Raw genomic sequence first — 12,849 nt, forward strand, 5'->3', positions numbered from 1 at the left:
TGCTCCCTCTAAGCTGTGGAGTCTTGTGAGCAAAAATTCCACTTTGTGAGCTACTGGCATTGAAGCTGTGAGCAAGCAACTTGGCTACTGCATCAGTTCGTTTGCTCTGGAGCCATCCCTTCCTGAGCTAAGGCAAAAATCTGTGAGCTGGAGGCTACAAAACTGTGAGCTAGCTCACACTAACTCAGCTTAGAGGGAACACTGGCTGGAGGACAAATTGCTTAAAGCCAGTGTCTGGTCAAGAGCTTGCATCTCCTGTCCCTGAAGATTGATGGGATCTATTGCAGCTGGCTGTTTCTCCCCCTCTGAGGAGGAAATATCGTTATCAGGCTGTGTACCCATCCGGTCAGGCTGGGAACAAGGGAGACATCTGACAATAACTTTTGTTCATCAATGTGCCTACTAATTCTATCTTTAATAACAGATTCTACCAATTTACCCGGGACCGACATTAGACTGACAGGCCTATAATTTCCCAGATCTCCTTAGAACCATTTTTAAAGATGGGAGTGACATTAGCTACCTTCCAGTCCTCAGGAATGGAGGCAGATTTTAATGAGAGATTGCATATTTTTGTCAGGAGATCCACAAATAAGCTCACATCGGCATTGTGATTTGTCAGTTTTCAATTTGCCCATCGGTCATAGGAGCTCCTCTCTTGTCACCTCAATCCGACGAAGGTCTTTCAACAAAATTAGTGGTTCTGGAGTGAGCAAGCCCTTCTCACCTTTCACAGTGAAGACAGAGGCAAAAAATGCATTCAGCTTCTCTGCCATTTCCCTATCATCCTTGAGTCATCCTTTGACTCCTTGGTCATCCAAGGGCCCCACTGCCTCCCTGGCTGGTTTTCTGCTAGTGATGTATCTGAAGAAATTTTTATTGTTGGTCTTTATGTTTTTTGCAATAGTCTGCTCACCTACCTGCATTTTATTTGCCACAGCCTGTGCTCTGTTTTCATTACCTCACTCGGAGTAGCCTTCCACCGCTTAAAGGAATCCTTTTTACCTTTTACGGCTTCCATTATTTTGTTCATTAACCATGCTGGCCTTTTTTATACCTATTGGTACCTTTCCTAACCTGCGGTATACATTTTATCTGAGCTTCTAGGATTGTAGTTTTAAATAGTCTCCAAGCTTCCTGAAGGGATTTGACCCACCTTAACTTTCCTTTCAGTTTCCTCTTCACAAGTCCCCTCATTTGAGAGATGTTACCCCTTCTAAAGTAAGAAGTGGTTGCATTGGTCTTTATGAGCAACTCCCTATTTACATACATGTTGGACTTAATAACATTATGGTCACTGTTCCCGACCAGTACTATCATATTTACGTCTCTCACCAGGTCTTGGGCATTACTTAGGATCAAGCCCAGAATGGCCTCTCCCCTGATTGGTTCTGTGACCATCTTCTCCGTGGCACAGTCTTTGAGAGTATCTAGAAACCCGATCTCTTTTTCCTGAGGTGAACACATATTGACCCAATCAATGTGTGGGAAGTTAAAATCACCAGTTAATGTGTCTAGCTGCTTTCCTTAATTCTTTTGATATTTTTAAATCATCCTCTAACCTTTGATCTGGTGGGAGATCACAAACTCCCAGAGTTAAACTTACTTTCGGGCACACTGTTTCCACCCACAGCGTTTCTGTAAGTGGATCTATTTCTCTTACATTCTCAGTCTTACTGGACTGGATACCCTCTCTGACCTACTGGGGGGCCTGGGGCCAGTCATAGCTCTCTCAGCCCCACCTACCTCATCAGGTGTCTGTTGTGGGGAGAGGAATGGAAGTAGTTGCAAGCGGCTCCAAGACTCCTTCCGGTAGTGAAGGGCGGGGTATAAAACCAACTCTTCTTCCGTTAGTATTTCCACTCTAATTACTGAAGCTAAGATTTCCTTGGAAAGCAGCCAAGTGGAGTTCAACTAAGTGAATTCCTCGAACTGGCCACATAAGTCTCTGCAATTAGGGATCAAAGTTTATCAGAAACCCTTGCTTGACCCGAGACCCTAAATTTTCGAAATTACTCTTCTTACCGCTACTTTTGAATGCTGACTTCAAGCGGTAGTCTGCCAATCTCCAATTATGACCACAGTTCTGGGGATTCAAAATATTGCAAAGATTGCTGATTTCAGGTTAATAATAGGAATAGGAGAAACAGCATCTGGGGCCGGTTAACTTTATCGGCAGAGAGCCTTCCTTGTCTTCACCGCTCTGGATATTTTTGGAACCCCTGTGGAAACCTGGTGAGTCAGGCCCCTCGTGGGTTCACCTGTCAGTCAGGTCTCACCAATGGAGGAGAGGTAAGGATAGAGAATTAAATTCTCTCCTTCCCTGGCATTGTTCACCCCACAGCAAGATGGCACTGGTTCATTTAAAAGGGCTGCCTTTCAGGTCACCATATTCCCCAGAAGCCCCCAAACCTTTTTGCAAAGGGGTTCAGACTGTCTCTGGAGTCATTCTTAAGTGACACCATTTGTACTGACAGCCAGTAGGCTATACCAGTTAGAGCATTTGGCTAGGACCTGGGAGACCCACGTTCAAATGCCACTCTACCAGAAAACTTGCCTGTGACCTTGGGCCCGTTACATTCTCTCAACCTTATAAAACATCGTAAGCCACTAGGTGTTCCTGTTGGGGAGTTGGGGGGGGGGGTACAGATAAACTCCATACCCATTGTTTTAAAGGGCATCTTATGTTTTTACTTAAAACGGGGGCCCCATGGGACAAAGTCTTTGACATGCTAATATAATTTCACCCACCCTCAAGATTCCCTTCATCATCTTCTTTGCTGGACAGCCTTTTCTCTTTCTTCTCACCACCTACCAACGAAAGGATGATACAAATCGCAGGTAAGCGGGGGAGCAGTGTGATGCTGTGTTGAAGGATAACCTTTCTGAAGTTGGCATTAGCAAACTTTACCAGTTCTGGGGTCCAAATTATCCCCACCTTAAGGTTTTTGCTTCTAAAACTGTGTCTCTGTTTGGGACAATATGTGTCTGTGAACAGCTCTTTTCTGTAATAAATGCCCATAAATCAAAAGTACATTCTCAAGTTACAGAGATACACATAAACAGCATACTCAAGGTTGCTGCAGCACACACACTGACTCCAGATTTTGATGCAATAATTCAGAGCACGAGGTGTCAGTTATCAAACATTATTAAATAAAGGAGATATTCGTAATGGTCTAAGCACGTTTTTATGTTGCGTTAAAAAACTAATATCGTTCATTGGGTTTGCCTCTGTCCTTTCTGAAGTTTGTATCTCTGGAACCCGGCCTTACCTTTTATGGCACACATAGCCCAGCCCAACAAAGTGACATTTACATCAGATCTGGCTCTTGTTAACAAATGAGGTTGACCCTTCTGGGCTCAGCAGTTACATAGTTTCTCCTTGTGTGGGATCTGAGATGATTTTGAAGATGGCCACTCAAACTGACTATCTTCCCAGCACTCTGAGCATTAAAAAAGCTTCTCGCCTGTGTGGGTTTTTAAATGCTTTCGAAGAGCACTACTCTGACTGAATCTCTTCGCACACTCTGAGCATTCAAAAGGCTTTTCCCCTGTGTGGGTTTTTAAATGCCTTCGAAGAGCACTACTCCAACTGAATCTCTTCCCACACTCTGAGCACTCAAATGATTTCTCCCCTATGTGGATTCTTTGATGCTGCTGAAGAGTGCCACTCCGACTGAATCTCTTCCCACACTCTGAGCACTCAAAGGGCTTATCCCCTGTATGAGTTCTTAGATGCTTTCGAAGAGCAGTACTCTGGATGAATCCCTTCCCACACTCTGAGCATTCAAATGGCTTCTCGCCTGCATGGGTTCTTAAATGCGTTCGAAGAGCACTACTCCAACTGAATCTCTTCCCACACTCTGAGCATTCAAATGGTTTCTCCCCTGTGTGGATTCTTTGATGCTGCTGAAGACTGCCACTCCAACTGAATCTCTTCCCACACTCGGAGCACTCATAGGGCTTATCCCCTGTATGAGTTCTTAGATGCTTTCGAAGAGCAGTACTCTGGATGAATCCCTTCCCACACTCTGAGCATTCAAATGGCTTCTCGCCTGCGTGGGTTCTTAAATGCGTTCGAAGAGCACTACTCCAACTGAATCTCTTCCCACACTCTGAGCATTCAAATGGTTTCTCCCCTGTGTGGATTCTTTGATGCTGCTGAAGACTGCCACTCCAACTGAATCTCTTCCCACACTCGGAGCACTCAAAGGGCTTATCCCCTGTATGAGTTCTTAGATGCTTTCGAAGAGCAGTACTCTCGATGAATCCCTTCCCACACTCTGAGCATTCAAATGGCTTCTCGCCTGTGTGGGTTCTTAAATGTATTCGAAGAGAACTACTCTCAGTGAATCTCTTCACACACTCTGAGCATTCAAAAGGCTTTTCCCCTGTGTGGGTTTTTAAATGCCTTCGAAGAGCACTACTCCAACTGAATCTCTTCCCACACTCGGAGCACTCAAAGGGCTTATCCCCTGTATGAGTTCTTAGATGCTTTCGAAGAGCAGTACTCTCGATGAATCCCTTCCCACACTCTGAGCATTCAAATGGCTTCTCGCCTGTGTGGGTTCTTAAATGTATTCGAAGAGAACTACTCTCAGTGAATCTCTTCACACACTCTGAGCATTCAAAAGGCTTTTCCCCTGTGTGGGTTCTTAGATGCTGTTGAAGATGGCCACTGTTCCTGAATCTCTTCCCACACTCGAAGCATTCAAACTCCTTCTCCCCTGTGTGGGTTCTTCGGTGCAGCTGAAGAGAGCTACTCTGACTGAATCTCTTCCCACACTCTGAGCATTCAAATGGTTTCTCCCCTGTGTGGATTCTTTCATGCTGCTGAAGAGAACTACTCTGACTGAATCTCTTCCCACACTCTGAGCATTCAAATGGTTTCTCCCCTGTGTGGATTCTTAGATGTTGTTTAAGATGGCTACTGCGACTGTATCTCTTCCCACACTCTGAGCATTCAAATGGTTTCTCCCCTGTGTGGATTCTTTCATGCTGCTGAAGAGAACTACTCTGACTGAATCTCTTCCCACACTCTGAGCATTGAAACGGTTTCTCCCCACTGTGGGTTCTCTGATGTATTTGAAGATTGTCTCTGTTCCTGAATCTCTTCCCACACTCTGAGCACTCAAAGGGCTTATCCCCTGTATGAGTTCTTAGATGCTTTCGAAGAGCAGTACTCTGGATGAATCCCTTCCCACATTCTGAGCATTCAAATGGCTTCTCTCCTGTGTGGGTTCTTTGGTGTACATGGAAACTACCACTGTGACTGAATCTCTTCCCACATTCGAAGCATTCAAACTCCTTCTCCCCTCTGTGGGTTCTTCGGTGCAGCTGAAGAGAGCTACTCTGACTGAATCTCTTCCCACACTCTAAGTATTCAAATGGCTTCTCTCCTGTGTGGGTACTTAGATGCAGCTGAAGAGCACCACTCTGACTGAATTTCTTCCCACACTCTAAGGATTCAAAAGGTTTCTCCCCACTGTGGATTCTTTGGTGCACAAGGAGCTGTGATCTGTATTTGAAGCACTTTCTGCACCAAAAGCATTTATATGCATTCATTATACTGTGCTTTGGAAAACATATATTACCCTCTCCTCTATCAGAGAACACCAATCCAGTCTCTGAGCAAATAACTAACTTCTCTTTTGAGTGATTCCTTTGGTGTTGAACAAGGTCTGATTCTTCTGAGAACCTTTCGCCACCGTCTGAGGAATTATAAGGTTTCTTATCTGAATGGATTCTTTGATTTCTAAGGAGCTCTGCTCTGGGAATCATGGTCTTTCCACCCTCCAGCTGTTGATAAGTGGTCTCTCCATTCCGCATTGGTAAATCGATATTATACTGGGATTGATCTGAGAAGTTCACTCCGCCCGCCAAGGACTTGTATGTTTCCTTCACCGTCTGAATTGCTTCTTGGAAATCCCCCCCTTGGCAAGGAATGGGTTTACCCCTCTTCTTGACCACGTGGCTTCTTTTCTGCCTCTTAGGTGCAACTTGGCTTCTGAAGTTTCCTCTCAAGTCTTCATTCTTGGCTTCATCTGGCGAGAGAGGGTGCAGCTCCTGATCCCCCTCATTCCTCTGATCATCCCCAGCTGGAATAAAGAAGGAGATCCTGTTAGAACCCACACAAGGAAGTCTGATCTGCACCTATATTCCCATCCGCACGCCAAATATTCCAGAGGCTTCCTCCTGCTGTACACTGAAACATACAAGAATATACACTGTAGAAGTACATTGAGCCTCCTGCATGAGAGACGCTTTTGTTTGGACTCTGACCACTTCTATGGTTCCTCACCTGTGTGATTTATTTTTTTTAATGTGAAGCAAGGGCCTTTTCCGACTGAAACTTTTTCCGCACTGCAAGCAATTATGTGGTTTCTCTCCTAAGGGAATTTGCGTCTGCAAAACGACGTTCATTCTCTGACTTAAGGTCTTTGCAAAGGCCACACTTTCATTTTCCCTGGAGTGGATTTTCTGGTTAGGATGGAGGCCTCTGTTCCTTCTCTTTTTGACTGACCTTTCTTCTTGGACTGGGATTCCATGGAAACCCCCCCCCTCGGCGAGGAATGGGCTTCTCTCTCCTCTTACCTGTGTGGCTCCCCTCCTGCCCCTGGGGTCCATCTCCATCTTCATTCTTGGCTTTTTCCAAAGGGAACCCCTGGAATTCCCCAACTGTCTCCTCTAAATCTGGTGCTGGAATAAAGAAAGAGTTTCGATCATCACCCAGGCAAGAAGCCAGGAATGGGTGTGTGTTTCTTTGATCAGATCTTCTTTCCTCCCAAACTGAGCCGCTGGTCACCCACCTTATCCCTGCCGGGCCCTCCAGTAGAGCTGGTTTTTTATTATGCCTGTCCCTCGTCTCCCCAGACTCCCCACATGTACTTTTAAAATAACCGCGTGGCAAAAAATTGCTCCCCACGGTCCCCATTGGAGTTGCCGTGCAGCTCGTTGGATCCTCTGCATTTGACGATTAAATACAAGAGGCTTTCAAGATATCCAGGCCTGGAACTGCACTTCCAATAGTGAACACAGCCAGGAGGGGCTGGGGTTCATCCTCCCAAAAGTGCACGTTTCCTTGGGGGAGGGGGAGAGAAGCCAGGAGCGCACCAAGTGAACCCCAGAGTTCAAAGGGGACCCCCCCCAGGTTTTTTGGAAAAGGTGCCCGTTCCTGGTGGGGGGACGTAAGCAGTGTTCCCTCTAAGCTGAGTTAGTGTGAGCTAGCTCACAGTTTTTTAGCCTCCGGCTCACATTTTTGCCTTCGCTCAGGAAGGAGGGCTCCAGAGCAAACTAATTTATGCAGCAGCCAAATTGCTCGCTCACAACTTTAATGCCAGTAGCTCACAGAGTAGAATTTTTGCTCACAAGACTCCACAGCTTAGAGGGAACATCGGACTCGTACTAGATAAGCCAGGAGTCCTCTGTTGGTCTTCAAGGTGCCACTGGACTCTTAAATTTGTCAGAGCCCCTCTCTTGCTATTTCTGAGCTGTTCCCTGCACCTGTCTGTTGCCTGATGCGCAGCCACGCCTGAATCAGGCAGGCCTTTCTGCCTTTCCTAGAAGCATCGAGTCAGCCGGTCTCTCTGGAAAGAAGCGTGTCTTACTGCCAAGCAAGAGACAGCCAGGAGACTGGTTATCGGCAATGTTCCCTCTGAGATGTGGAGTCTCGTGAGCAAAATTTCTGCTTTGTGAATGACTGGCATTAAAGTTGTGAGCCAGGGATTTGGCTCCTGCATAAATTAGTTTGCTCTGGAGCCCACCCTTCCTGAACTAAGACAAAAATGTGTGAGCCGGAGGCTAAAAAACTGTGAGATAGCTCACACTAACTCAGCTTAGAGGGAACACTGGTTATTGGGCCTCCGAGTCATTCACTTGTTACAGTAGAGAAAGGGCCCTCTGGAAGTCCGTCCCAGAGGAACACGCAATGTCAAAAAGTCCAGATAAGACCCCAGAAGAGTCTGTCTGGTTCCGTCCTCCCAAAACGCCTGCAGTACACAGAGAACAGGGAGTGGGCATGCAGATATGCATGCATGTAAGCCCGCAAGCCTGCTATGGTGTTTTTATGGACTGTGTAATACTGTACCTGATGAAGTGTGCCAACAACGAACTGTGCCTGAAGCCGACATGCTGAGAGTGCCCGGTGAGGATACATACCAAAGATTGTGTTCCTACAATGGTTGTTATTCCTAAGGGGTTCCCGTGTCTAGCATACGCCATTTCAGACCAAGCACATGGTCACAGGAAGCACAAGACTCCATTTCAAACCAACCGCATGGTCACCTACCTCCAGGGCCCCCCTCTGCCTCGCACCAACAAAGCTGCACGTACTCACAAAGAGCCAGTATTCAGCCCGGCCGCATGGACATGAGTCATCCATCTGCATACTAATACCCCTAGCCCAGGTGTCTTGATTGAGTTAGCAACTAGATCTCAAATTGCCCGCCAGCCCCTTGGCCCACCCAGAGGAATACAGTATCCAATCACAGACCCTTTGGCTATGACAGAACACTGTGTCATAGGGGAGGTCCCCTGGACTAAGCTCCTCCTCTAGACCCCTTTGATATAATCAAAAACGCACCCACAGCTCGCTCTCTTACGTTCCTGCTCTTGAGCTCTCTACCCTGGAACCCCCCATCGCTCTCTAACGACGCCCTCTACAAAACCTGCTTTACCTCTTAAGCCCAGCTTGCTATCCCATATCCTACCCATCCCTCTTTAAGTCCCTTGGACTGCAGGAAGATCAAATCAGTCAATCCTCAAAGAAATCAACCCTGACTGTTCCCTGGAAGGCCAGATAATGAAACTGAAGCGCAAATACTTTGGCCACCAAATGAGAAGGGAGCACTCAATGGAGAAGACCCTGATGCTGGGAAAGATTGAAGGTCAAAGAAGACGGGGACAGCAAAGGATGAGATGGTTGGACAGTGTCATCAACGCAACGAACATGAAATTGAGCCAACTTCAGAGGACAGCGGGCCTGGCGGGAGCTGGTCCATGGGGTCGCGAAGAGTCGGACTCGACTGTGCGACTGAACAACAACAACATTGCGCAGCTAGAACTTCTTGGCACGTAGTCTTAGCTGGTCTGAGTCCATTCGCCATTCTTTTCCAATTTTCTCCCCATCCTCACCCCTTCACTGGAAGTTTGGAGCCACGCAGTTGCAGCTAGGTAATTATACCCCAGAGCATCAACCACCATAACTGTGTTGCATTATTCTATCTTTATTTTCTTAGTTCTTGTGTGCTGTGATTGTTGTATGTTATTGTGTGAAGTGTGTCAGTAAACTACAATTATTAAGGACGTCTGCCTCAGTCTCTCATTGGGAATCTCGGAAACAGTGCCATTCTCCGTAAACAGAGATGGTTGTTCCCGAAATCAATAACTGTACCAATTGTTTCCATTTTGGAGCAATTCGGCTAACATGCATTCAGCATGAACAGAGAGATGGAATGAAAGGGTGGGGAAGTTTGTTTTGCAGACCCTTAGAGAAGCAGAGGGTTGTCAACTATGACAGCCCTCTTCCCTGGGGACAGGGGGAGAAGGTGGTGGCCGGCCTTGGAGACATCCAGGCATCGGCAGGAATGCACAGGAATGGAGTTCCGGCTGGCTTCAGAGTGGGCCACACTGACTACAGCCAAAACGTCTGCATGTGCGTGGCTACAGAGGGAAGGCCTGGAGAGCGAAACACACACACACCCCGCGATTCCAAGGCAGGTGAACCAGGGGGGCCCTGGAAGGATTGGGGAGGATTTAAATGCCTCCCCGTGCCTTCCCCGGCCTGTTTAAACTGCCTTCCCTTCCCTTCAAGGGGGCGCAGGGAGCCTGGGCAAGCCAAGGGAAGGCATGGGGTGTGGCCTAATATGCTAATGAGCCACACTGCCAGGGTGTGGCCTAATATGCTAATGCGCTTCTGCTGTTGGGTGTGGCCTATTATGCTAATGAGTTCCTGCTGGGGTTTTCTACAAAAAAAGCCCTGGATCGGAGTGCGCTGATTGGACAGGTCCAGCTGGCTTTTCTGTTGGTGTGTGTGAGCATGAGCACTTTTCTCTGGCCGAGGGTTTCCTGCCTCAAGGGACAGTTCTGGTCACCACACCTCAGAAAGGATATTTATAGCACTGGGAAAAGTGCAGGAAAGGGCAACGAGAATGATAAAAAGGATTGGAACACTTTCCCTATGAAGAAAGATTAAAGCGCTTGGGGCTCTTTCGCTTGGAGAAACGACGGCTGAGGGGTGACATGATTGAGGTTTATAAGATTATGCATGGGATAGAGCAGGTAGAGAAAGAGGTACTTTTCTCCCTTTCTCATAATACAAGAACGCGTGGGCACGCCATGAAATTGCTGAGCGGTCAGGTTAGAATGGATAAAAGGAAGTACTTTGAGCCTCCTGCCACAAGGTATAGATAGAAACTCGGTCTGGGGAAAGTGATGCTCTGTATTCTTTGTGCTTTGGGGGGGGGGCAACAGTGGGAGGGCTTCTAGTGTCCTGGCCCCACTGCTGGACCTCCTGATGGCACCTGGTATTTTTGGCCACTGTGTGACAGAGTGTTTTGGACAGGATGGGCCACTGGCCTGATCCAAGGTTGGCTTCTCTTATGTTCTTATGTATGTTCTGACATAAGAATCAGATGACACGAAGATGACACGAAGCTGGGTGGGATTGCTAATTCTGAAGGACAGAGTCAGGATTCAAAATGATCTAGATAGGCTGGAACACTGGGCTGAGACAAATAAAAGTGATTTTAATAGAAATAAGTGCAAAGTCCTACACTCAGGTACAAAAAATCAACGGCACAGATATAGAATGGGAAGGACTTGGCTCGACAGCAGCACATGTGAAAGGGATCTGGGTGTTCTGGTTGATCACAAGTTAAACATGAGCCAAAAGTGTGATGTGACTGCAAAGAAAGCTAATGCAATCTTAGGATGCGTTAACAGAAGCATTGTGTCCAGATCACGGGAGGTGGTCGTTCCGCTCTATTCTGCTATGGTCAGGCCTCACCTGGAGTACTGTGTCCAGTTTCGGGCACCACATTTTAGGAAGGATGTTGAGAAGCTCAAGCGTGTCCACAGGAGGGCAACCAGAATGGTAAGAGGGTTGGAATCCAAGTCTTATAGGGAAAGGCTGAAAGAGTTGGGTCTGTTTAGCCTGGGAAAGAGAAAGCTTAGAGGGGACATGATTGCAGTCTTCAAGTATTTGAAGGGCTGTCATGTAGAAGACGGAGCAGGTCTATTCTCTCTTGCTCCGGATTGCAAGACTAGATCAAATGGGTGGAAATTACAAGGGAGTCGTTACCGGCTAAATATCAGGAGAAACTTCCTAACTGTGAGAATGGTTGAGCGGTGGAACAGGCTATCTTTTGGCTATGCTCCTGCAGAGTGAGGGGGTTAGACTAGATGACTTGCAAGGCCCCTTCCAACTCTAACATTCTATGATTCTTATGTAAGGGACTTTGCCTTTGGGAAGGATTTGATCGCTCACCTCCTGGGGAGATGGAAGGTTCCTCTGTCCTGTTCTGGCTCAAACAAACTGTGCTTCGAGGGAGAACCTGACTCTGGGTTTACTGGGCTGACCGTTTCAGTGGGAATCTCTTCAAGAAGACACGGTCGCTCCCTCCTGGAGTGAGGACTGAGTCCCCTCACCGCGACATAGGGTGCTGTGTAGTTTGGCTTAAGTTAAGTTCCCCTCAGGTGGAAGTGTTAACTGGTAGGACTACCTGCTGCAGCCCACCCCTGCAAGATAGAAAAACTCCAAAGAAAGCACTCAAACCCATCGTCAGCTAATAGTAAGGCCTGACACCACCCGAGGACCAGTGTAGGAATGGTTCGGTGTGCCTTTGGCCTCGTCCAGCCGGGCTGTTCTCAGGTAACCCCCTCCCTCTTTGCCTGGAATATCCAGGATTTAAGGGCAGGGCAGCCCCTCAAGAGCCACAGCTGAGCTCAGCCCCAGAAGGAGCTTCCGAGCCCCCAGATCCCAGAAGGCCTCCCTCCCTCCCTCCTTACCCAGCGAGCTTGAGAGTTCCACCAAACCAAGAGTTGCTTAGAAGGGAAGAGGAAAGGCCCCGTGGGCTCTTCTTATCCGTTTCCCTTGACATAACTGTGAGGGATACTCACCTGCAGCCAGCTCATCTGGGAAGGAAACAGTCTCTTGAGATCTTCCTGAGAAACGCTCCAGCCATTCTTCGATCACAAGGCCTTTGTCTGTCTCCACCAGAGTCTCTCTTACGTTCTTGGCTTCTTTGGCAGAGAGAGAGAGAGAAAGGGAGGGAAGGAGAGGAAGGGAAAGATCCACCGCCACGAGCAACATTTATTTATTCACTTTATACCCTGCCCTTTCCACCAAGACAGGCTCAGGGTGGCTTATATAAGAACTATATAAAAATACAATTAAAATCCATCATAAAAACAACCAGAAACGATAAAACACATATGGGGAAGGAAAGAAATCCAAGGAAGAAGAAACATTTCTTCTGGAAGGACGGAAGCGTAGTCATGGTCTAAGCACAGTAACCAATGTATTTATTGGTTGATTTATCGGTGGATTTTATTGATTTTGATCCTGCCTTCCCGGCCTAGGCCGGCTCAGGGTGGCTTACCGCAGAATAAAAGTGCTAATAATACATAAAACACGATTAATTACTTAATACAATTCCTAATAGACAATAATACAATAACATAAAACATTGTTACAATGAAACATATTAAAGTGCTAGCCATGACACCATTTTTACTTGAGTTCTACTGGTCTGTTTCAGTTAGGGGGGGCTAGGTCGGGCAGGGGTCACAGGGGCAAACGGATCAAGGCTTCCACAGGGAGAGGGATCCTTTCCAGATCACAGTTAG

The 12,849-nt window shown here is 47.2% G+C and overlaps 1 pseudogene; it reads right to left on the minus strand.

Annotated features, from left to right (window-relative positions):
* LOC107115616 overlaps positions 1-12,849 on the minus strand; it is a 29,157-nt pseudogene that overhangs the window by 14,618 nt on the left and 1,690 nt on the right.

Source organism: Gekko japonicus, unplaced genomic scaffold, assembly GCF_001447785.1.
Source record: "Gekko japonicus isolate JY-2015 unplaced genomic scaffold, Gekko_japonicus_V1.1 scaffold2255, whole genome shotgun sequence".
NCBI classification, from domain to species: Eukaryota; Metazoa; Chordata; class Lepidosauria; order Squamata; family Gekkonidae; genus Gekko; species Gekko japonicus.